Source organism: Chamaea fasciata, unplaced genomic scaffold (assembly GCF_029207755.1).
Source record: "Chamaea fasciata isolate MVZ Bird 193981 ecotype frontalis unplaced genomic scaffold, bChaFas1.0.hap1 SCAF_5, whole genome shotgun sequence".
NCBI lineage: Eukaryota > Metazoa > Chordata > Aves > Passeriformes > Sylviidae > Chamaea > Chamaea fasciata.
Window position 1 is genome coordinate 14,008,289 of NW_027094090.1, and position 22,850 is coordinate 14,031,138.

The 22,850-nt window shown below is 36.4% G+C and overlaps 1 protein-coding gene and 1 long non-coding RNA gene across 2 annotated transcripts in view; one reads left to right on the plus strand and one right to left on the minus strand.

Annotated features, from left to right (window-relative positions):
* The window catches only part of COG5 (component of oligomeric golgi complex 5), a 175,274-nt gene that overhangs the window by 62,825 nt on the left and 89,599 nt on the right, over window positions 1-22,850 (minus strand). The gene's annotated exons all lie outside the window — the stretch shown is intronic.
* On the plus strand, window positions 16,506-19,121 carry LOC136290120 (uncharacterized). The gene is made up of 4 exons (XR_010720977.1): window positions 16,506-16,567; window positions 16,863-16,929; window positions 17,203-17,321; window positions 18,753-19,121. It is a non-coding gene; the product is annotated as an uncharacterized lncRNA (long non-coding RNA).

A 22,850-nucleotide genomic window follows, 5' to 3' on the forward strand; every position in this document is an offset into this window, starting at 1 on the left:
GTATTTTATAACCAAGTTGTCTACCACTGCAGACAACCACACTTAACAATTTTAAAGTGCTCTTAGGATCTCTGTCCGTAAAGAATTTTTACATTTTCCACAAACTTGAAGCTATGACAATCAAGAGAGTAGAGGGCAAAGAAAAACAGAAGAGCATTTAGTAATATGTCAGCAATACAGTATAATCAAAGTGCATAAACACAAGCATACATAACTGAAGTAAAAACATGACCCCACAAAGTGTAGGGCAACAACACTACCTACTCAAAAATCAACCACAGTGATCTTCAGATTGCAAAAATTACTATGAATCAGGGAGCTAAGGAGAGATGGCATTTAGTCCACCAGTAATCCCCTTCTCCATTCAAAGCACTCCTCCATCTGCCAAGTCACAACATAGTATGTTACAGATACATGAAAACTAAATTCCACAAATGTAAGAGCTTAAAAAGACTCAATGAGTCATCAGTTCAACATATGAAGAAAACAGAAAAATCAACATGCTCACATGCTAGTTCTACTATGAAACAAGTTTCATAAATATTTTAAAACATCTAAGTTTCTCAATATGCATCAGATAACAGATCAAATAGCTTGGTCAGAAGGTTGATACCAGTCACCACTTGAAAAAAAAGCATGAATATTTTATGTTTTTGCGAAACAGATACTCATTCAGCAGAATCTATGAAGAGATGTTCACACCATTTTCTCTACGAATGAGAACCATTCATTTTATTGACATAATTTCTGATTAATTTTATCCCACTCCATTCCATTTGGTACCGTAAATGATCACAGACAAGCAGAAAAATAAGTGCCATGCAGTCATTAGTATGAATGTGGGTTTTTTTCACAATTACATCATGTGATTGTTTCAAAGAGCAGGTGACTGGACTTAATAACCCAGCAGATGCTGTCCAGGCCAGCATGGCAGTTACAGTCATTCTCAGAGCACAACCCCATTTGGTCACTTCCTTTCCCACAAAGACAAAAAGCCTGTGAAGACTAAATAGAAATGTCATTAAAGACTTAAATAAATGTATCTTATATTTCTTATTTGAAAGTATCTTCTAGGATGGAACAAAACAATTTTGTTTTGCCAACTGCCAATATTGCAACTATTTTATAAGGGTCAAGATTGTAGTTTTATACTTTTAGATTGACATTAGTATTATCAGAATTATCTTCTGAAAGCATGGCTAAGGAAAGAGCAATAATCTTTTCCATCATTAGTAATGTAACTTGGATGAGCAAACCTGCTCCTCATGTGTGGTGATGACCCTGAGCTAATTTGGGGACAGGAAGACTCCTAGCACAAGGTTGAACCAAAAATAAGAAACTTGCATAACAAAACTAATGGCTACAAACACAGCTTCCAAACTTAACACTCCACCTTCTCATGGTACAGGATTCACTATGTGGATAGTTCTTTCTTATGGAACTTCACATCATTATTTCTTTATCCAGTACAAATCTGTCCCTAAGATCCCATGCCACAGGGTTTTCACCTGTATAGACTATCAACTTCCTTCTCAAACAAAAATGTGCTAATTGGCAAAAATATTTATGGTCAATACTATCTGAGACAATTACTACTTTCATGAAGAAGCACTGCTACAAATGTAATTAATTGTTAACTTTCATGCAGTTAAGTACCTTCACCACCAATAATCAGAACAGCTCTCCAAGGAAATGTTCTTCTACAGTACAGTTTGGAAGGACCACATACAGAGAAGTCAAACATGGACTAGTCTCTCACTTAGAAATTACATTTCATAGCTACAAATGTATAAAAGGACATTTCTATTTTGCTTATTAAAATCAGAACAGTGGTTCTGACTGAAAATCTTTATCATTCTGCAGACAACAGATAACCCTTTTCAGGAGAGGCTGTGGCAGAAACCCAGTAGAAAATTTTCACTGGTGATAGATAGACAGATAGATAGATAGATAGATAACTCAACAGCCGTGATTTCATTGTGCTGCCACATCGTTACCTCTTATGCAAAACATACACCATGTCCCATTCACAAGCAGTAAAAGTGTAACACAGCGTAAAAATAATTACATACATTCCTTAGTTGAAGGAAGATGCATAATTACTAACTGGTCCAGGAATCACTTAAACAGTGGTCTGACAACGAGGTGACCAAGGAATACCACAACATTCCTTAACCATCAAGAAATAATCAGCACTAAAACACAACAATTCCAGAATAGGATGCACACTGAAATAACCAAACTCGTAAACTAATGTACGTTCTCTGACAAGGAATACAAAAGACTATTGCAGTCCTTACAGAGTAAGTGCAAAAATAGTTTCCAGATTATACTTCTGAGTATCTTTGACTGACATTTAGCATTAACTAATTTCATTTGACAGAAGATTTGCTGCACTGCGAACTGTATCACTTACTTTTCAAAGTTTACTTCATACAGCTCCTTATGTTTGTAGGAGATAGCAGTTGCAATGTCCAACACAGCACAGCTTTACAAGGTCCAAAAAAGACCCCTTTGAGAGGTTAAAACCCCCCAGTCAGATGTTCCTTTACAGTGTTTGCCTCTTCTCCCCTCTCACTACCATTACAACACACTGCCTCCTTCCAATAATTTTCCCATAAATAACATTACTATCCCTAATGACAAGTACTACTTGAAGACCAAGTGATTGAGAAAGTTTTGCAGGCACTTGCAGCTACCCAGTTCTTAGTCATCTCTTACAGACACCAGAAGTGAAAAAATGAGAAGTTACTCCAGGAAAGCTGCAGTTCAATTTAAAGAGCTCAAACAGGTAAGCAGTGAAGAACGCTTGGCCACCTAAGTCACAGAAAAGACAAAATGACCTTTTGAGCAGAATTAATAACTTAGTGAGAATGGCTGGAATTCTTGCTTTGAGGTATATTAATATTTTAACTGTGGAAAAATTATGTTTAATAATTTTAAAGCTATTTTAATTGCAGAAAAAGTAACAAAAAACTAAAAGTAGAAATTAAATGCCAATGAAATTCAGTTTCAGTCTAAAAACAGTATTTTATTCCATTTCCAAATGTCCATGCCTAAAAAAAAATTAATTGATATATCACTACTCCTAAAAATGAACCTTCTTAGGGAAGCTCATCTCTGTGTTCATTATCATCCCATCTGTCTTTTACTCTGTTCATTTCTAAAACCTGAGCAATAAAAGGTCAAATTGACAATGTAAAGCCAGAGAATACAGGCTTCTTTCTAATGATATCCCAGATCTTCCTGTTTTGGCCTTTGCAGTGTTGGGAGGAGTGAGAGGTTAAAATATTATTTGCTATAGAAATAGCATAGGCAATACTGATGTAACACATTGGCTAGATTAGGAAATAACATTTTAAGCCTTAAGAGGCAAGAGTCCCAAAGCCAAACATTTAAATATGGTTAGGTTATAACATCTACCTTCGGTGAGCCCATGTTTGAATTACACAACCTCTTTTGGTAGAAGGACTTGCACATGAAAGGAGAACAGCCACAAGCACAGTTATAAACCTCATCATGTCCTCAAACTAGGTCAGCCTTTTGTTTCTTAGAATAACAAGAAAGAAATAGCAAGACGCATTGCACTACAAAGGTTGAGGAGGGAAAAAATAAAAAGAAACAGTAGAAATAAAATACTAGAAAGCAAAGAAACAAGATTTTTCAACACAGCTAAATAGCTTGCCAAAACACTTATTCACCATAATAGTGTAATCAAAGCAACAGATGGCTAAGAGCTAATGGGACAGAAAGGCATCAGGAACTGTTGTAAAGAATTATCTCATGAAACATCAAGCAATGTTCCAAAGTTTACCAAGCCTTAGGCTATCAACGTGACAGCAATTTCAAAGAAACTATCAGGCTTCTCTGAGGACTGATCAGCTAGACTGACTAGCCCATAACAATTACAAATTTTATCCTACAATGCTCTACTTGAGTGTAGGAAGAGTATAAAGTCAGAGTAGAAATGATACAAAATTTAAAAAAACTGGTCAGGCAACATGGAAATGAGTCCAATCAAGCTTCTTAAAATGCTTCTCTCACCCCTTACACAATTTGACTGATCTCAAAAGCCCTTACTGATAACACACCAGTTCACACCTGAAGGTGTGGCTTTTCTATTACAAACACAGCTGTCCCTTTCTGATGAAGTTTAGAGAGCAGAAGGCAAGATTGCAGTACCTTTCCTGTCCTTGTGCAACCCCGACTTGCACTTGCTGATTCAAGTCCCATTACTGAAGAACAGAAGTGTAAGGACACAAAATCTCATTACTAATTTTGATATTTGGACAAAAGCTTGTTACCAGATGTTTTCTTCCACCTCACAATATCATTATGTACGTGCTCACTCTATTAGATTGTTCAACAAAGCCATTACAAAACAGAAATGTCAAGTTTCACTTTTAACTCAGTCTTAACAATTAACATTAGGAATTAGCTGCTGAAGCGTTATAACATGTTTTTCTCCTTTACAAAAAAAAAAATATCCTATCTCAGAAAAAATATTATTTAAATGGTATGCTCTGAATGATTTAAATATCTACCAAAAGCCATCTGGGTTTTCTTGTTCTCCTGCTAGTCTTTGCAACAAGATAATAATTACCTATGCAAGTGACAACATCTCATTTCTGGAATCTGTGCATATATTGACAACAGCCCTGAAGTGCCCTCAAGTATTTAAAAGGAATGAACTTCAGAAAGCTATTTTATTTCAAATTCTTTTTAGATAATATTTTCATACTCAACTACAGACAGACCGCCATCAAGGTCAGATTTGCTGTTGGACAGAATTTTAAGACCTTTTTTTGTTCTTAATACAAAGCTCAAATTCATTGCATCACACACCTACAGGAAAGCCTGCAGATAATTGGGTGAAGAACTGCAGGTTGCCAGGACTGCTGGAGATGCCCTAATCCACCTGCTTGCTCAACGGAGGGTTTATCACACCAGGCTGCTCAGGAATGAGCCAGAAGACACTCTTTCAGCTCGATTTTCCCTTCCTAGTGCTTCTTACAGTTCCCAGAGAATGCAAGAATGGATTTGTGCAGTTGTTTTAATCAAGTTTCACTGAGGCCAGCCTGAGAGAGAGCAAGCTCATGTATACATCCAAACATGTCTTCAGTGCTGGCAGTGTTACCCACACCCTGACAGCAATCTAAGTCTCCAAAGTCCTCTCGTAAATTTGTCCACTGGGAGGAGCATGACAAAACTGACCTCTTTTTCTTACAGAAGCTACATTTATAGAAATAGATTTTATATTTCTAGGCTTAAAAAAAAAAAGAAGTCCCTTTAAAATCAAATGGGCAAAGCTGTATCATACAAAAACTTTACTATGAAGGGAAAATATCTGAAGTACTCTGCAGAAAAGAAATACTGTGTCTAGCTTTGCCTGCAACTAACGCAGACACTGGGATCCAATTCGGCCATTGAAAAAAGGCAGTCTCCACCCGTGACTTCAGCTGTCAGCCAGCAACGCATTCTGAGTCCTTCACACAAATTGGAACTTACTGGGGGTGCTGCCTGCAGGACAGAAAGGAGGTGAAAGAGAAGAATAAGCAGCTGAGTGCACCTCTTCTTCCAGACAGACAACATAATTCATCACCCAAGAACTGCAGGATTTTGATGCAAGATTTCTCCTTTCTACTGTCACATACTGTTCAGTTCCCTATGTCACTTCAAGCTTATCCAAAGCTTTAAATCTTTTTGCTAGCATAAATGTAACAATGTACGATAATGCCGAATTTCATGTGGCACTGAGTAGCAGATCAAGAACACGATGAAGCATTGACTTTTTCTGGGAGGATTAAGACAGATTTTTAACCTGAGAAAGAGGCAAAATGAATTATATTATCTTATTTAGATGATTATCATGGCTAGTCAATCATATTTTTCACTCTGCTCTATGCAGATGTGGCTTATTAATGCTTTGTATGTTCTTCTTGGATCACCTAATTGCATTATTGCAGAACCTGCTAACAATCAACAGTCAACAGTACAAACCACAAATAGAATTACACTCTGGGAGAGGCGTTTAACAATAACATACTATCTTATCTGGAGAGAAAGAACCTCAGTGTAGCTTTAGTTTTGAAGAGACACAGATACACGAAGTAAAAATTTAAAAGGCTGGGATGGATTATACAGAGATCTAGCCAAAGCCCATGTCAGTCTCAGCTCAGTTGCATCCCTGGAATTTAGCAGAATTTCATATATGCTGTCCACCTCTGAGTATCTAAAGCATATCAGAAATATTTTAATCAATTTGGTATAAAACACTAAATGGACTAAGATTTTGGAAGACACCTTTATTTAACCTCATTCTATAAACATTAGACCCATGTAATTAAAACACTGCAATGTCTGATAAAGAAAAACCTTCATGGTTCCCATTCCAGTCTCACCTCAACTGTTTTCAACAAGATCTAATCTTAGCCCACCTTTCTGCACTTGTAGCAATGCAAACACCACTTCCTTATTTCACGGCTCTACCTTATCCAACCCCCAGCCTTCTGCAGTCTTGTTCTTAGAACAGCTCTTTGCATCCAGATCTTTCTCTTTAGAGTTACCTTCAAGTCCTAAACGTAGTTTCCACTTTCCGTACCGACACACAGTGTTCCCAGCCTCCTTCATTCTACCCCTACAGTGTATTTTATTTACAAAGCCTTCCACAGCTGAGCAGCTCATAGCGGTGACCCAGGCCTCTCTGCATATAAATAGATGAATCAATCATCATATTTGAATTAATTACCTTAAAAATACTAGAATCAGATAAATTCTTGCACTTGTAGGTATTACCTAGTCTTAGTGCAGTTTCAGTTTCTCATTGTGGTCAGAGTTGTCTAAGACATAATGGTTGACAGTTTTCCAGTCCAGAGAAAACACCTAAACAGATGGACAACCAGAACATAGAAACAGACTACGCAACAGCCTCTAATTTAAAATAATTTCTGTCTGCAAAGAAAGCTGAACTCAATATTATTAAACATTCCTGTGTTTTCATGATGGATATTCTACGAGGAGTAATTTTTTAGTGATCACAAATGACATTTACTAATTGGCATGAAACCAAACTAATTGTTTCATATTTGAAAAAACTAGTCTCAATGGGGAGATCTAAAACACAAGGTCATTTTTAATAGTTTTCTAAGGTATTCTGATGTTTTTTCCCCCCTTACACACACAATGCATAGCTACTAATTCCTTAGAATTTATTAATATCTAAAATTTTTGGAACAGTAATGCCATCTGAATTCTTCAAAAAGCATTATCTAACTCTAAGTTAATACGTATTTAAAACATCATCTACAATGGAAGATTAAGTTTTCATGTTTAGTTGACAACTGGTCAAATTAATTGATATGAATATCCGAAGAAAAGGAGCAGAAGTGAATTTAAAAATTACCCAGCTGATCCTTATATAAAATTGTCACTAAACAGAATACAAAGGTTTTGGCAAACAGCTAAGTGGTGATTCATAGCAGAGTGAAGGGATATAAAACATTAATGACTTCTCAATTTTCACCTATTACTTTACCATAAAAGACAGTTATATAAAAATATTGTTCAGATCAGATGCATTTTCAGGAATACCCATCTATAGAAAGTATTTATAAACCACTTTCTTGCACTATCATAAAAACAGAAGCAGAAATTATGACATTAGCAGGGCCACACAATAATAAATCCTTACAAATAAACATTGCAAAGTGAAGGCTATTTGTTGTGCTGCACTGAAAATTGCAATAAAGTACTTGCAAATACTCCATTATCCAGTCACAGATTTTCGGTCTAATTCTGCATTTATGAGTCACAAACACCTACACAGAAAAGAAAAAAAAAAAAAAAAAGGAAAAAAAAACCAAACCCAGACACATAATCTGTCAATCCACTTTGATTAACCATTTAGAAAGGCTAGGAGCAGTGAAGAGTTTTACTTTTATAAAAATACCATGTCACAGTAGGACATCAATTGCATTAGGCTTCCTAAATTACCTCTATATAGGGCAAATGCACAATGGCAAAGTGATATAAAGCTTTCTAGATCAGAGAGCAGACACAGTCTGCACAATCCCATAATCTGTTTCTAATTCAGTATACATCTTTTAATAAATGTGCACAGAGTCATCAAAATCTGAAAGATCAGAATCTCACAGGACAAAAGAGACTACCGCTATGTCTATTATTGTCAAGGCTTCATAACTCCACAGTAAAAAGTTTAAGACAAAATGTGAAAATAAAACCTTTGTCAATTTTTTTTAAAAATCATTTTTCCAAATTTACACATTATGAAATATTAATTTACTAGTTCAGAGCAACTTCTCCACCAAAAAGTCTTTCTCTCCCTTTATAATCCTTTAAGAACAGCAGCATTTTAATTTTTTTTTAAAAAAAGTTGTCCACCTTATGTATTCTCTGTTTCTTAGATACTGCTTTCCAATACTTCTAGCAGCAAGGAACATGACCACCAAACATTATAAAATATGCCCAGGAACTTCAGCAACCACATAAAGACGAAATACTTCAGCATTTCAACTCAAATTTTTGAAACATCCCCAGGAAGTGCCATATTTTAATGAATAATCACTGGCATTCCAAAAACTTAACTCAGAAACATTAATGTTCATGTAGATATATAAATGTATGTACACTATTATGCATCAGCATAGTGCTGAAACAGACCAAAGTGAATCAATCTGTCATTTCTAACATTACTAGCAGTACCAGATTTGTGTTGTTTTTTATCTTCTTGCATGCTAAACTAATAACAACAAAACTTATTTGACCTTGTGTTCTTTAGCAAGGGCATGGAGAACAAATATCAAGTGACTTGGGATCTAACACATTCACAACATGCTTTGATTTTCCATCAGAGAAATATGCACCAACATCCACAACCAAAATGCATGCTAAAGATATATTTATTTAGTTATTGCTCTCTGTACCACCTTCTTTTGAGCTTTGTGAATAATTCATCTGCCTACGTCTTCTTAAAAAAACCTACAAAAACAAACAGCAAAACATCTGGAAACACTTAGAAACTAGATTTTATAGCAAATATATCTCACCAACCATAACGGGCAATATTGCTACCACAGCATAATAGTACATTACATAACTGAGAAATTTTAGGTCCCAGATAAGAAGTTCATTGTAGAGTATCTAATTGCAAGGCTAAGCCCAGAAATGTGTTTTCCCCAAATAAAAAGCAACAACATATATTTTCCCCTCAACACTGCTCTATTCACTTCCTTCCTCTTCAACTCTGACCGCAGACCAGACACTGGAGTCTGACAAATACACAGACTTCTTAAGCAGCTGAAGATTCACTTTCATTTGAAACTTGTCATGACAGGTTTCCATAGTACCTTCTTGCAGCAATCACTGCTTCTGCCTTCTATAGTTCTATTTAAAAAAAAAAAAGCAGGATGGGGGGAATGCCTCTGCATCACATCCAGACCAGCAGCAGAAAGGAAGTGATACTAAAAGATGCTGTCTCTTCTCCCTTTTCAGGTTTAAATCGTCAGAGCATGGGAAAGCTTATTTTTACCATCAGTTTCAACCATATGAATTTCTGGGTAAGAAGCAATAGCAGAAAAGTTAAGGAACAGTCTGTGAAATAGCAGTTCTTGCAATGACTTGAGCCCGGTTTTAAGTTATAGGGAGAAAAAACAGTCTATTTACTAGAGTTCAGAGTCAGTCGTGTAAGACATGATTTTCAGCAAGTCACTGAGGCCTAAATTCACAAAATGAGCCTAGAGCAGAACTTCCCAAATATACTGTCCACATTGGACTACAATTGTTCTTCCATTTGCCCCATGAATATCACATTCCTTGGGTCTACACCATCTTTATTATGTAGATCCAGCCCCTAAGCACAAACTAATTGTCTTGTCTGCACAAGTAAATGATAAGCATGTAAAAGATCACCCAGTGCTATGCCTTAGTCCTGAGCCCTTTGGCAGCCACAGCGGTGTGTGACCACCCCAGCCCTGCCTGGTGCTCAAGGGCAGGTCACTCCCTCCCAAATGAGACACAAGGCAAAGCCCTTCAGGCTGAGGATGACCCTGGCCTTCGTTCCAATTTCCCGCAGTGTTGTAACAGTTCTTTTCCAGTACTTTCATTGTTTTCATCACTTGTGCAGTTAAAGGGATGCCTAGAAGGAAGCCTCAGGTACTTATGCTCAGGAAAGGTAGTGGCTGGTGAATTCCCAGCAAAAAAACCAAAAGGCCTAGAAGAGCTGTAAATGTGTGCTGAGATTCAGTTTTGATGCACTGACTGCAACTCAGTGTATCAAATCTCTGCTGCAAATCTCAACTCTTCAGTGCTTAATTCACCAAGCGCTTAATTCAGCTCACTTAGTTCACCTAGAAGACTGAAGTGGTTTTGTGAATCCCACTGCTGTACCTCAGACCACACTCCCCACCACCACAACACATACTGGGCATGGCAGGACCAGGGAGTCTGCCACATTGTCAGTCTGTGCATGACCTCTCGCTCTCTCGGCTTCTGTTCTTCACCTACAGATGTTGGCACTTCACCTCTGTCACAACGCTGCTGTAGGAGTAACAGCAACAGCAACAGTAAGGAATTCTGGTAGCACAGGTTATGGAGTCATCTAAAGTAGAGAGACAGACCAAATTCAGGTAAACTTTTACTGAAAATGCTAGTCACTCAGCTCAAAACATAACATCCAGAATATCAGAGAACAGCAGCTCCAGTTTTGCTATGCACACCTGGAAACAATGTGTACTAAACACAAAACTTGCCACATGGAATTTCTGGAAAATGCATAAAAGTTTCTCAATTGGAAGCTGATTTCCTTCTACGGAAAACCTGGGCAATATATATGATCAGAAGAGATGCTTATGGATTTATCATTTATACCAAGAATTAATCTGATTAAATGTTGCAGTTTAGCACTTTCTCTTAATTAACTGGTCAATTAAAAAACATGCAGACACTTGTAACAGCTTGCGGAAGACAAAAGATGACAGCTGAGCATGTCAGCTAAAAATTGTATTTTCTTAACTATGTACCAGTAAAAAAAGCCGCATGGACTGACAAAAAGTAAACACACTAAATGATACATAGAATTATGCACAGGATCTCTGTAGGCATTAGGTAAGTTTCATGTGATGTTAGATACTTCCTTTTTGAGAAAATTAAATTATTATTTTCACTTTTACGTTATACATACATAATTTAGTACCTCTAGATACCAAGCTAAATATAAATAAGTTGTCTTCATTCTCTGGTCAGACAGACATTCTGAATAAAGATCAAAATGCCATTTAAATCACAGACTGTTGCCAAAATGTCTAATGACTGAAATTCACTAATTTTTTTTTATTGATGTTCGGAGGAATTCCCAGAAACAGATCTTCAGTATGCAATACTGTACTTTATCTGTATTCAGACAGGTTCCTACTAGGATCACTAGTATGTCATACACATTTTTAATAACGCTGTCACACGCTAAACAAGTTAAGATGAAAACCACACAATTTTAGTTTGAATATAATGACACTATCTCCAGTGGAGAAAAAGTACAGCTGATAGAAGGCAGAGACGTGAAGGACAGACGACTGAAGGAAATTGTCTACTGTACCTTTCAGTTTATTAATATAGTATAATGCCGTGTTATTGCAAGTGCTAAGTTCAGCAGTGCACTGAGTTTTTTATGTATAAATTTACGTTGTGCCTTACTGCTTAAGTTCTGCAGCTCCACTTAATCTACACAAGTGCTGTGTCCATCTTCACACACCTCCAGTATAACTCATATTCAAGAAACAATATAGAAAGAAACTCAAAACCTATTAGGATGCATGTATTAACTACTGTACACAAATATTATCTAACCATAACATGCATTTAGATTCCTAAGATGTGAGCCATACTCTACCATTTCTTTACATGACTATTATCTCTACATCTGCACACAAGCTTTTCAACACAATCTTATATTAAGCAATTGAGTGGGTGCAGTGAGTACAGCACAAATATTTTGAGAGAAATTCCTGACTGGATCCTTTCAAATTATTTGCAGTATATTAGAAGAACATTACCCCTGAAAAGGCCGACAGAGTTCCTTTGATTATTTCTGACATTGTGTGTAGAGCATTTCTGAGACGTACAGAGAGACCCAACAAACCACAAACACATGCACTCTATTTCAATCTCATGCTCTAATTCAAAAGCTATAGTAAATACCAACAGATAGTTTAAGCACATACATTTACATATATTTCTGAAGATCTAGTATTATTGAAACATATACTTTTACTTGAAACAATATACTACCCAGACTTGGATCTTGACAGCACTCATCACTGGAGCATCCCTTTCCTCCCTGCCCTGTTGAACAAACATAATATCCATTTCGTCTGTCCAACAAGCAATTATTTCACTATTTTTGCTTTCCTAATTTGAAACCTGATACTTTTTTCTTCATCAATTTTTATTATTTTATTATTTATTAGTTATTTTTAAAAGTTTCCTTATCTTCTCCTTAACACAAATGTTACTCATTTTTCTTGCAGTTCGCTTATCAAAACCAGCCACTGATGTCCTTGCAGGTAAGAGGGCTCCAGGTAAGAGTTACCTAAAAATGTCAACATTCAGATTTTCAGCATTCTGACAAACCACAAAGATTCCTTCTCTTTTTTGTCACTTGCAAAGCATGCTGCTGGTCTATATAGATGAGAGAACAAACTGCTGGTATTGAATGCCCTTCAACCCCATCAAGTAGTGTGCCAATGGAGTAACAAACTTATCAGTGTGTGAAATACAGTATTCAATTATCGACAAGGTGATTCTCTTTGTTTACAGTAGCAAATATTTTCCATTAGTGCAATTTGAAATCCATTAAAAATGTGAGTGTCTTGTCAACTGTAAATCATAAAGCAGACACAGGGATGCCCAACCCTTCTGGCTGGGGAGGTCACTTGCCTTTGTGCCGGTGCAAAGAAGGGCCATAGGCCACATTCCCTACCCTATGAAAAGACTACAGCACACATACACATGTGGTGTTGTGTGTGTCAGAGACGTGACACTTGCTGGGGAGTTGCCCCTCGTGTATATTGAGGCTGGCCCTCAGTTGAGCTCTTACGTGAGCACCCACTGCAATCAGGGTGCTGGATGATCAGTCCTGGTGTCAGTTCCAGGACACCATGTCTAAATTTACCACACAGATTGAAAAGCTCTTCAGAAGGAGTTCAAATTTACTTTCCTTCTATAAAACAACAGATATCCACAGATGAAGATACAAACCATCTAGCAGAAATTTACCCAAACTGTTATTCCTAAGTCCAGTTTTCATTGCTCCTCACTTGACTACATCTCAGGTTAGCCCACATCCTTCTTGACATGTTGAATTCACTACTAGAACCCCCAGGGCTGAGTAGAGTATAAAGGTTGCTCTACTGAGTGGAGCTAAGAGATTACTCCACGTACACTTTCATTTACACCTCCCAGGACAGTATTTTTCTCCTCTGTATCTACTTGACATGGCTGACATTCAGCTTGTAATCCACTATAACTTCAAAATCCCCTTCAGCAGGTCTCCTATCCACACAGTTGTTTCTGCTATATAGCCATGCTTTTCTTCCCTTGTTCCTTTATTTCATGCAGTACCTTACATTGTTTCTTTTTAATATCATCCTATTTTTTCAAATCAATTTCCCAAGATCATTCTAATTCTGTCCTTACAAGACCTCTTAATCCTTCTTAAACAAGTGTAGCCTGCAAATTTAATAAGTATATTCTGTATTCCATCATCCAGCCCATAAATGCAAACACTGAATTGTGCGAGCCCTGGAGCAAATCCCTGCAGAACTTCACTTGATACAATTCTTCCATACTGGAAGAGAAACAACACCGTGTATGGTTTTCCAAACTGTTCTGCATTGATCTTGTAACAGTTTAAGATTATCCTTACTATTATTAAGTCTAGACTATCCTTCCTCAGCTCGAATTTGAAAATCCCACAGGTGAAGAAATATTACAGACAAAATATCAGACCCCACCTTTCACACTGCCATCCACTAAACCAAACACCTTTAACACAAGGAAACTAAGCTGGTCTGACAGAACTCACTCTTGAGAAACCTGTGCTGGTCATGAGGCTGACTCAGCACATGTGTGGTTACCAGGAAGTGCTGGGACATGAAGGAAGCATGTGGGTGTGGGCTATGTTCATACACACAACCATTTTAAGGCCCGTGCACAGGAATATATGGGGGGAGCATCAGAGAAGGCACTCACTGTGGGAAGCACGGTCTGGCACGCAGGGAGCTCTCAGGGGCACACACCAGTCAGAGCCAGCGTCCCAAAGGGCTACATGTGCCTTGCAGACTAAAGGTTGATTGCCACTTCAGCACATCATCCTAAGCACAGACATCAGCTGCTTAAAATGTAACCCAAAGAACTATGTTGAAGTGGAATATTCTGTGGAAGAAGAACATTCTCTTCCAAACGCTGCATGAAATTACCAGAAAAGTATTTCCCTTTTCCAGGAGAGAGTAACTTACATACCCTCTTTTAGCACCCAATTCCTTTTTTGAAATCCAAAGTAGATAGCCTCTAAAATTTGCCTTTTAAGGATTAAAGGTGGTAGCTGAGAAGTTCTAGAAACAAAGTTTAAATCTTTAACTGTCAGTCTGTACAAGTGTTCTTCTAGTATTACCTATTCCTGTGACACTTTACCATTTTTAAATAGTATCTAATGTATTTTAACAGAGATGTTAGAAGGAAAACTTAAATTCAATCAATACATTTGGAAGGTCAAAAGATAGGTTCTCTCAGAAAGACATTTGCTTTCAGAACTATAAAATATTAATACAGCAACATGACTGGGAATGCCAAGAGAAGTATTTGAAAGATTCTTTTACCCTTCAAGATGTGTTCCAAAATTACAGGTGCTGTACTTACTCCCGATTAGCCAAACTTCTGATTGCTGACACTCTCCAGTAACATGACTGCTTAGTGGTAAAGGAACACTTCAGTAGTTGTTTCATTAATATGTTTAGTTTTGGACTTCTGTCACCCATCATCTAATATCCTGTATTGCTGCTAATCATTGTAATAACCCGCAGTTTTCATTTTTGCAGTGCTTACTGCTTTAATTGATCTTGATTATTCTAAGGAAGATGATTTGCACAGAGAAAATGTAAAAGAATTCAAGAATGCCGACAGAAGTAAATTAAAATTGGGCAATAAATCTCATGTAGAAAGCAGCTGAGCTCTTTTTTTCCAGTGATAGCCTGGTCAAAAAATCAGCTGCAGATGCTGTGAAATCAGCACCTCCTCCAACTGACAATCCTGAAAAACCTGCCATTGCATGTCTGTACAGTACCTGAACAGCGGTATTGTCCCACACGCATCTACATTTCATTCTATTGACTGTAAAAGAGAAAAATTGCTTTGCTATCTGTTGAAACATCAACATTGCATTTTTCAGGACTACATTTTCTCCCTTAAAAAAACCAATCACCTAACAGTACATTCATGGATAAGTTAGCTAAACTTTTTGGGTGGTTTAAAATCTTTAAACGAAATTGCATCTTCTCTACAAAAACGTTCTTCAGCTCTTAAAGATTATACAATCTTAGTTACATAACAGATTATATGTACGTACTCATACTGATTCTTGAGTCATATATACCATACTGCCCTTTCACCTTAAAACCTATAGTAACTCACAATTCAGAGTCCTTCTTAAGCAAAACTGTTTGATGGCCACTTACGTTTTCATTAATAAGAATGGAGACAACCTAAGGAATGGTGTTAGTCATATTATTTCATTGTTAGGTTGAAGCAGGTGAAGACTACAGATTCACATCAGCAATAGGGTGTGCCAGAATGTACTACTTCTAGTAAAGTAATGTCAGTGCTCTGCACAATGTCTGCATCTGGCCCCGGATATTATCTAAACTTCTGAAGAGGTTTTTACTCTTCACTAAACTTTTAAAAAATTTTTGCCCGGGCATTTTTTCAATAAAGCTATACAACATTTAAAAATCCCAACGACGCATTTAGATGTCCTTAAATTCAATGGAATTTGCCTTCCACATTACTTCCTACCAAACTCAATTACAGCTGATGTCAAGAAACTTTGTCCTCTGGTAAAATGCAAAAATAAAACCCACACATTTCCAAAAGTTTTGGGAGGGTTGTCCCCTCTTCTCTACAAAGCATTGTATCTGTGCCTTTGATATCTTATCTCACATTCAGATGAATCAGAAATAAGCTAAAAATATTGGTTATCATGAAAAAAAACATAATACAGTCTTTCATGTTTTAGCATTTCAGAGTTAGAGCCTGAAATAGTATTCCACCCACACTCAAAAAATTGAAGATATGCAAAAACTCCCATGTGCAACTTTATTATCTATTATTGAGATGGGAAAATGACAACATTGGCAAAATTTTGCCATTTTTGGTAATAAAGTAGGAAAGCAACTGAATTGGCTTCAGTCCTGAATCTTCTAGTGAACAGCTGGGAAGGAGGAAGCAAACAGCAGCATCCTAAAAGCCAAACTGGAAGAGATAAGCCATGGATTGAGAAAAGGTAAAAAGAATGCCTTACTCTCTCTTTGGCTTGATAGAAATAGGGCAAAACAAAGAAAAAATAATTGTAATTTATGTAGTAATTCTGATGATTCACTGATGCTTGTTACAGGGCTGGATTAATAAAAATAATACTTACCACAAAATTAAATACAAGCTATGTGCTTTATTCCTTGGAAAAAAAAATCGGCCTTTCTTCCACTGAAAAGCCTTTTAGAGCTATTCACTATAATTACAGATTATACTCAACTCTACCTTCAGCAATTTTTACCTTCCTTGCTTTCTCTCTCCTCTAGTTCATTTTTACTAATACTCAACCCAGAGGTACAAAATGACTCCTAAATATTCCAGTGAAAATTAAAGGTAAGTGAAAATTCAAGATTACTTTTTAATTATAGTGTCTTCGTTACTTACCAACATTTCTTCAAAAGGTAATGAATTTCCAAGAGAGTGTACTATGAAATATTTCTGAAAGCCATGTGAAAAACATGCTTCCTGAGAAAGTCTATAGCAGCAGTGAAAAACAGGTGGGAAGGTCCAAAATGTGAGAAAGAGTACTATGGTTTCAGTGGATCTTTTTAGCCTTTATGTGTGTATATATGTGAAACTATGTATTTGACAAATTTTCTCTTGCAGATTTTGAGAAAACAGGCATCCCTGCTTTGCTTTCCACATCTTCATATCACGTGCAGGTCTGTGGTAGAGCAGTAGTTAAATCAGTTCTCAAGCTCAGGATACTCTTCCTGCAGCAGATCGTAAGTAACATTCTTCTCCAATGCACAACGCGGGGATTTTTTGGCCAGGAAGAAAAATCTCAAAGGTGGCCTAAGTTTATTTCTCAGAAGTTAGATCTAGCCAAATAATAAGCAAACAGCAGCCAGAGCATTTTCAAGTTGTGTCGAAGTATTGTTTTGGCAAAATTCTAGAGGGGAAGTTTTATACAAAAATCATCAGTAGTTGAATCAACTTAAAACAGCTGTTAACACAGCATGGTTAAGCACAGCTCACTAAAAGATTTGGTAACTGTGCTTTTGCACAGTTAGTTCTTTGGGGGTGGAAATAAGTGGTATATTCATAAACTGCAGACAATTACAAAAAATAATATGCATTTCATTAGGAGTTCTGACTCTAGCATCAGTTTGTCTACTATCAGACCAATTGAGACAAGCTCTTAATATTTAGAACACAAGAGGTTTACTGAAAAGCAACTATCAACAACAACTATTTAACACCAAAACACAGTCAAAACATTCACATAACAAGCTGTGAAAGGGTCAAGATAGGGAAAACTGCTCTAGGAGCTATACAGAACACACAGAATAAATGAACTGTAGAAACGTGTCAGCTTTTTGCCACTCCTCAGCAAGCTGTCTTTTAACATCTCATTCTGCGGAGAAACATGGAGGTAGCTTTAAGCCAAATAAACAACTACATAGAGTTTAGCTTTTCAAGTTGTAAGACTGATGAACAGATAAAGGTTTCTTTGTTACACAAACACTACATCCCTCTAACCTCTACCTTACAGAGGGCAGTAACACACTAACCAAGCAATCATCTGGAACCTCCCACAGCTTCCCACCCACCCCAGGTACACTTTCTGACCCTTTTGATAGATTCTAGATCCAGATTCTGATTTAAAAATGGGTATCTCTTCTACAGGTCTTCTATCTACTGACTAAGCCTGGAGAAAATCATTCACATGCTCAGGACAGGCTCAGAAGCAGTGGTTGGCTGGTTGGAATAAAATTATGTGTATTTGTTCCTAATGGGCAGTTGTCATCAAGAAGGCTTTAGCTATTTCACTTAGTTTTTACCCATCAGACCCTTAATATCCTTACTGACACTGATACAAATATTAAAGCTCTAGAGGATCAGCTCTTTCCCATCGATCTAAACAAAAATCCACTGATTACAGTAATTTAGACTTGTTTTCTTTTCTGAATTAAATCCTGGTTCATGAGCCTCTTCCCTGGAGAGGGTTCTTTTAGCAAAATATACTAAATTGCTGGCATTTCTGTTCACCCCTGTGATTTAAAATGGAGTGTCAGAGAAAAAGATTTTTTTAAAAAAGGGTTTTGTTTTGAAGAGACACAATCTGCAAAGCATTCAAAAATATACCATTCTAGAATGATAGACTACAATTTCTTTTTTTTTCTTTTTTTTTTCTTTTTTTTTTTTTTTTGCAGACTTAAGCCACGCTATGACAAGGGTTCCTGTGATCTGAATCCTCCACTTGCCTTATTGACTTGTGCTGTTTCTCTACAGAGATGATGAATCCTTGTTCACCCTCCTTGTATGCTGACAAAGAACATAGCAGCATTGCAGAAATTATGGTTTCTTATTGATCATTTGAACTCTGCTTGTTGAATCATTACATCAGTGAAAATGCTTGTGTCTGTCTGCATACAAAATCTCAAGGGCAATAAAATATTCTTTAACCTTCTAAGGGATCAAAGGATGATTTTATAATGTAAAAATACGTCCTAAAATACATCAGTTTCTTCCCCAGGCCTAAGTGCTTCCCCTATGCATCCACTCTGAACTGGCAATGAGAATTGAAGGCCTAACTCTAATCCTGATCTAGCATGGTAAACTGTACTATATATGGTATCCTCTTTCAACCAGCAGGGATGATGATGATGATTGAACACATCTTGCAATAAAGGATCTTGATTGGCTCCAGCCAAATACTAAAGTACTGAATCTCATCAGTAGGCATGAAGATGACTCTCCAAGGAGATGTAATTTAAACACAGATTTACACCCTAAGCACAGGATGCTTTTCATTAAAGAAAACTAAACCCAGCATTTTTCAATGCTAAGCCTTGTTTCTAATACATGTTTTAAGTCTTAACATTGCATTTAAAAGGGCTCAAGAAAGTACAAAAACCATCTATACCTCATGTAAAAAAAATGTTTGCATTTTTTCAGAGTCAGATTCATTCTATTATATGGCTACAGACAAAATAGCTACTTGCTTATACTTAATTCTGTCAGATAACCTGTCCAACAAAAACAATCATCACACTGTATGTTTATCATACAGATTTTTGACTCTTGCAGGAATTTCTGATTTCAGAGCTCCAAAGGGCTGGGGTCAAACTAAATGAACCCTAGCTTAACCCTATATAAATTTTCTTATAATTCCTCAGAACACCTCTGAACTTTGTGGAATTGTTCAGACACCTAATATGATACCACTTTTACAAAAACTCTAGATCAGGAACTTTCTTGGGTGACAAATACTTGTCTGGGTCATTTGCGAGACAGAGGATCTAATTATGTCCAAGTGTTGTTAGCTTGCTTTTTCAAGAAAAAAAAAAGGCAAAAGATTTTGTAATAAAAGGACATGACCTTTTCAGGGACTTGCATCAAAATAAACTCAAAAAAGCAGATCAAGTTTGAAAGGATTCCTAAGAAGGAAACATTTGGGCTAATAATAGCTATTTCCTGTGACAATGTCATTTGGATAAACATTGTGACATCACTAGTGTCATATACAAGCACACTGCTAAGGTTAACTTGCAGCAGAGTCAGCAACCAAGGATGAATTTTACATATATGCATACATTTAAGTGTCTTTTAAGGCTTATTTTTCATGTGAACAATTTGCCAAGAATATATGAATTATAGAATTCAAATTTGAAAACTTAAGAGCCTATTTATCTAAGTCCACAATGACAGTTACTTAAGAAAGGGAGCCTACTTGAAGAAAATAACAGAATTACCACATTACTTAGTTAAACTGTTCTCTCTGCACACTTAAGCCATACCCAAAAGTCATTTTTAACTGACCTTTTGACAACATGTATGCCAGCCAAGTCTTGACATTATGGATATATTAGAACATGACAAAGAGTTTTAATTTTAACATCATACCATTGTTAAATACTGTTCACTTACATAATAAATTGTGTCAGAAGTTAGCAAAGCAGACCTTTATAAATTCCTGCTAAAAATCCATTATTTTGCTCCAGTCTAACTAGCTGTCATATACAAATATGCCTTCACACTGTTGTGAAGGTCAACAATGTCTGTGAAACAGGTAATAAGCACTGAAATGCTGTTGAAGATCTCCTTGAAATCAAAACGTAAAATGCAGAATATACAAGAATACTTCCATGCAAACACCTTACCACAATAACACCACTTGGACTTTCAGGACTTTGCTATTTTCAAGAGATTAAACACATCCTAGCACAGCCTCTTTCCTAAATGCAGGCACATGCAGTCTAATATTCTCACAAGTAAAGAAGTTGCTAATGGTTAACAATTTTTCCTTTAACATTTATTACAAAAATAATGGTAGTGCAATCTTAGTTACTCTCTCTTTGCCTTCTCTGGCATTACTGAGAAGGCAGAGCACATGAGTATCATGACTGAGTGTACTTTATGTTTAAAGGTAACTGTAAAATGATTAACTAAAGCTCCTCATGGAGTCTTGACTGTGTTGTCAAGAATCTACAACACACCAGTGATTTTATGTTAACTTGAGTGTGACTTAATGCTGAAAACAAAAAGGAACAAAGTTCCATCTTTCTTTAGAGAGACAGATGCCTGCACCTTTTTTGAGACACAGAGACCTTTTCAGATTTTTCTCAGATTTGAAATGGAAATACTGTCCATACACAACACACATTAAATTCTTAAAATTTATATTTTAAACGTGACTGTTTCAGGTATGTTCTATATTAGTACCTTCATTGGTCTAAAGTTAATACCTAACAAATACCTTTTCCTATTGTTGTGACTTTTGTTAAGAAACATGTTGTAGAAATTGTTTACTACTCTGAAACCCTCTGTTGGACAACAAGGGTGTGTGTGTGTGACCTGGTTAGAAAACTGCAAAGTCTGAAGGACTCCATTTTCTCTTCTCTGTATCAGTCACTGTCATATATGCTTACATATATATTATTTGCACATACTGAGGAGTATTTAAATATTTATTCTTGTGACAGTGGGTTTAAATTCCTACAATTTCTTGTGCTCTTTTCTTAAATTCTTCTAAATCCTAATACTGAGACAGAATGAGCACAGTTTAAGAGTATTGTGAATTTGGCCATATTCCAAATTTACATAATTACATTAATATTTTCTACATCCCTCTATTTTGTTTCTTTGAAAAGCAGATGTCAAGAGAACATTTGTCATCAGATGACATTTGGCTGTCAAGAGAATCAACTACAGTAGCCCCTAAAAATGTCTGTTCCTATCTCTTAAATGGATGTGTACAGCTACGTACAGAAGTCTGGAATAATTAGAATAATAAGCTTTCATAAACATAAAGCTTTTCATAAACACTTTATTACAGAAGAATTCTGCCAGATATTTACAGCTGATGTCTGACCGATTCTAGAAAAGGTACTTTAGCTTCAGCATTGTCAAAAATGTACTTTTTAAAATCTATCTGATTTACAGGAGCTGTATGTATGTAACTGTTAATTCTGATCTTAAAATAACTATCAGCAGCGGGGGCTGAAGAAGGAGAAAAGGAGTTCACTGATTCATTGCAAATTATATTAAGGAGTACTAGTGTTCTCCATGAATGATACAGGTTGTAAATGTTTTCATTATCCAAGTTGTAGTACTTTAGGAATACACATATATTTTGTGATTGCAAGTTCATTAATTACAGTATGCTGCACTAATTACATCCAGTAAGTATCCTAATTACCAATCTATGTGAGAAAATTCCCAGAAATTTGAGTTGAAATGCAAACAATACATGAAGGAATTTAAAGCTCTCCTATTAAAAAGTCATTAATACTTGGAGGCATGTTCCACAGTCTGAAATTCTGAAATTAGCATCTCATACATTTCTGTTCCTCAAAACTGGACCATCAAACAGCACAGTAATATTTTAAGTCTTACTGCCATAAAGTAATAACTTATTTATGTTTGACTGCACAGCTAAATTACCTTTTGATATGCACAAGGAAATTTTAATATGGTGTTAAATAATAGCCAAGACGGCTTTGTCAGAAACAACTCATGCCAAACCAAAGTAATTTATTTCTGTGACAGAGAAAACATACCTTTGAATAGGAGATGCAACATGATTTGAAGCAAGGCTGACACTATTTTAAGTGACTTTCCTAAGTAAGCCAAGCAAACATGGTCTAAAGGTGAACATAAAGAATAGGGTGGGATAACCCAAGGTTATGGCACCCCAACACCTGTGTCTCTCATTAACTATCCTAATTCTGGTTCTATTCAACATTCTCATGGACCTAAAAATGGCAGAAGAGAGGACAGCAAACCATCATGGTACACAATTTATACAG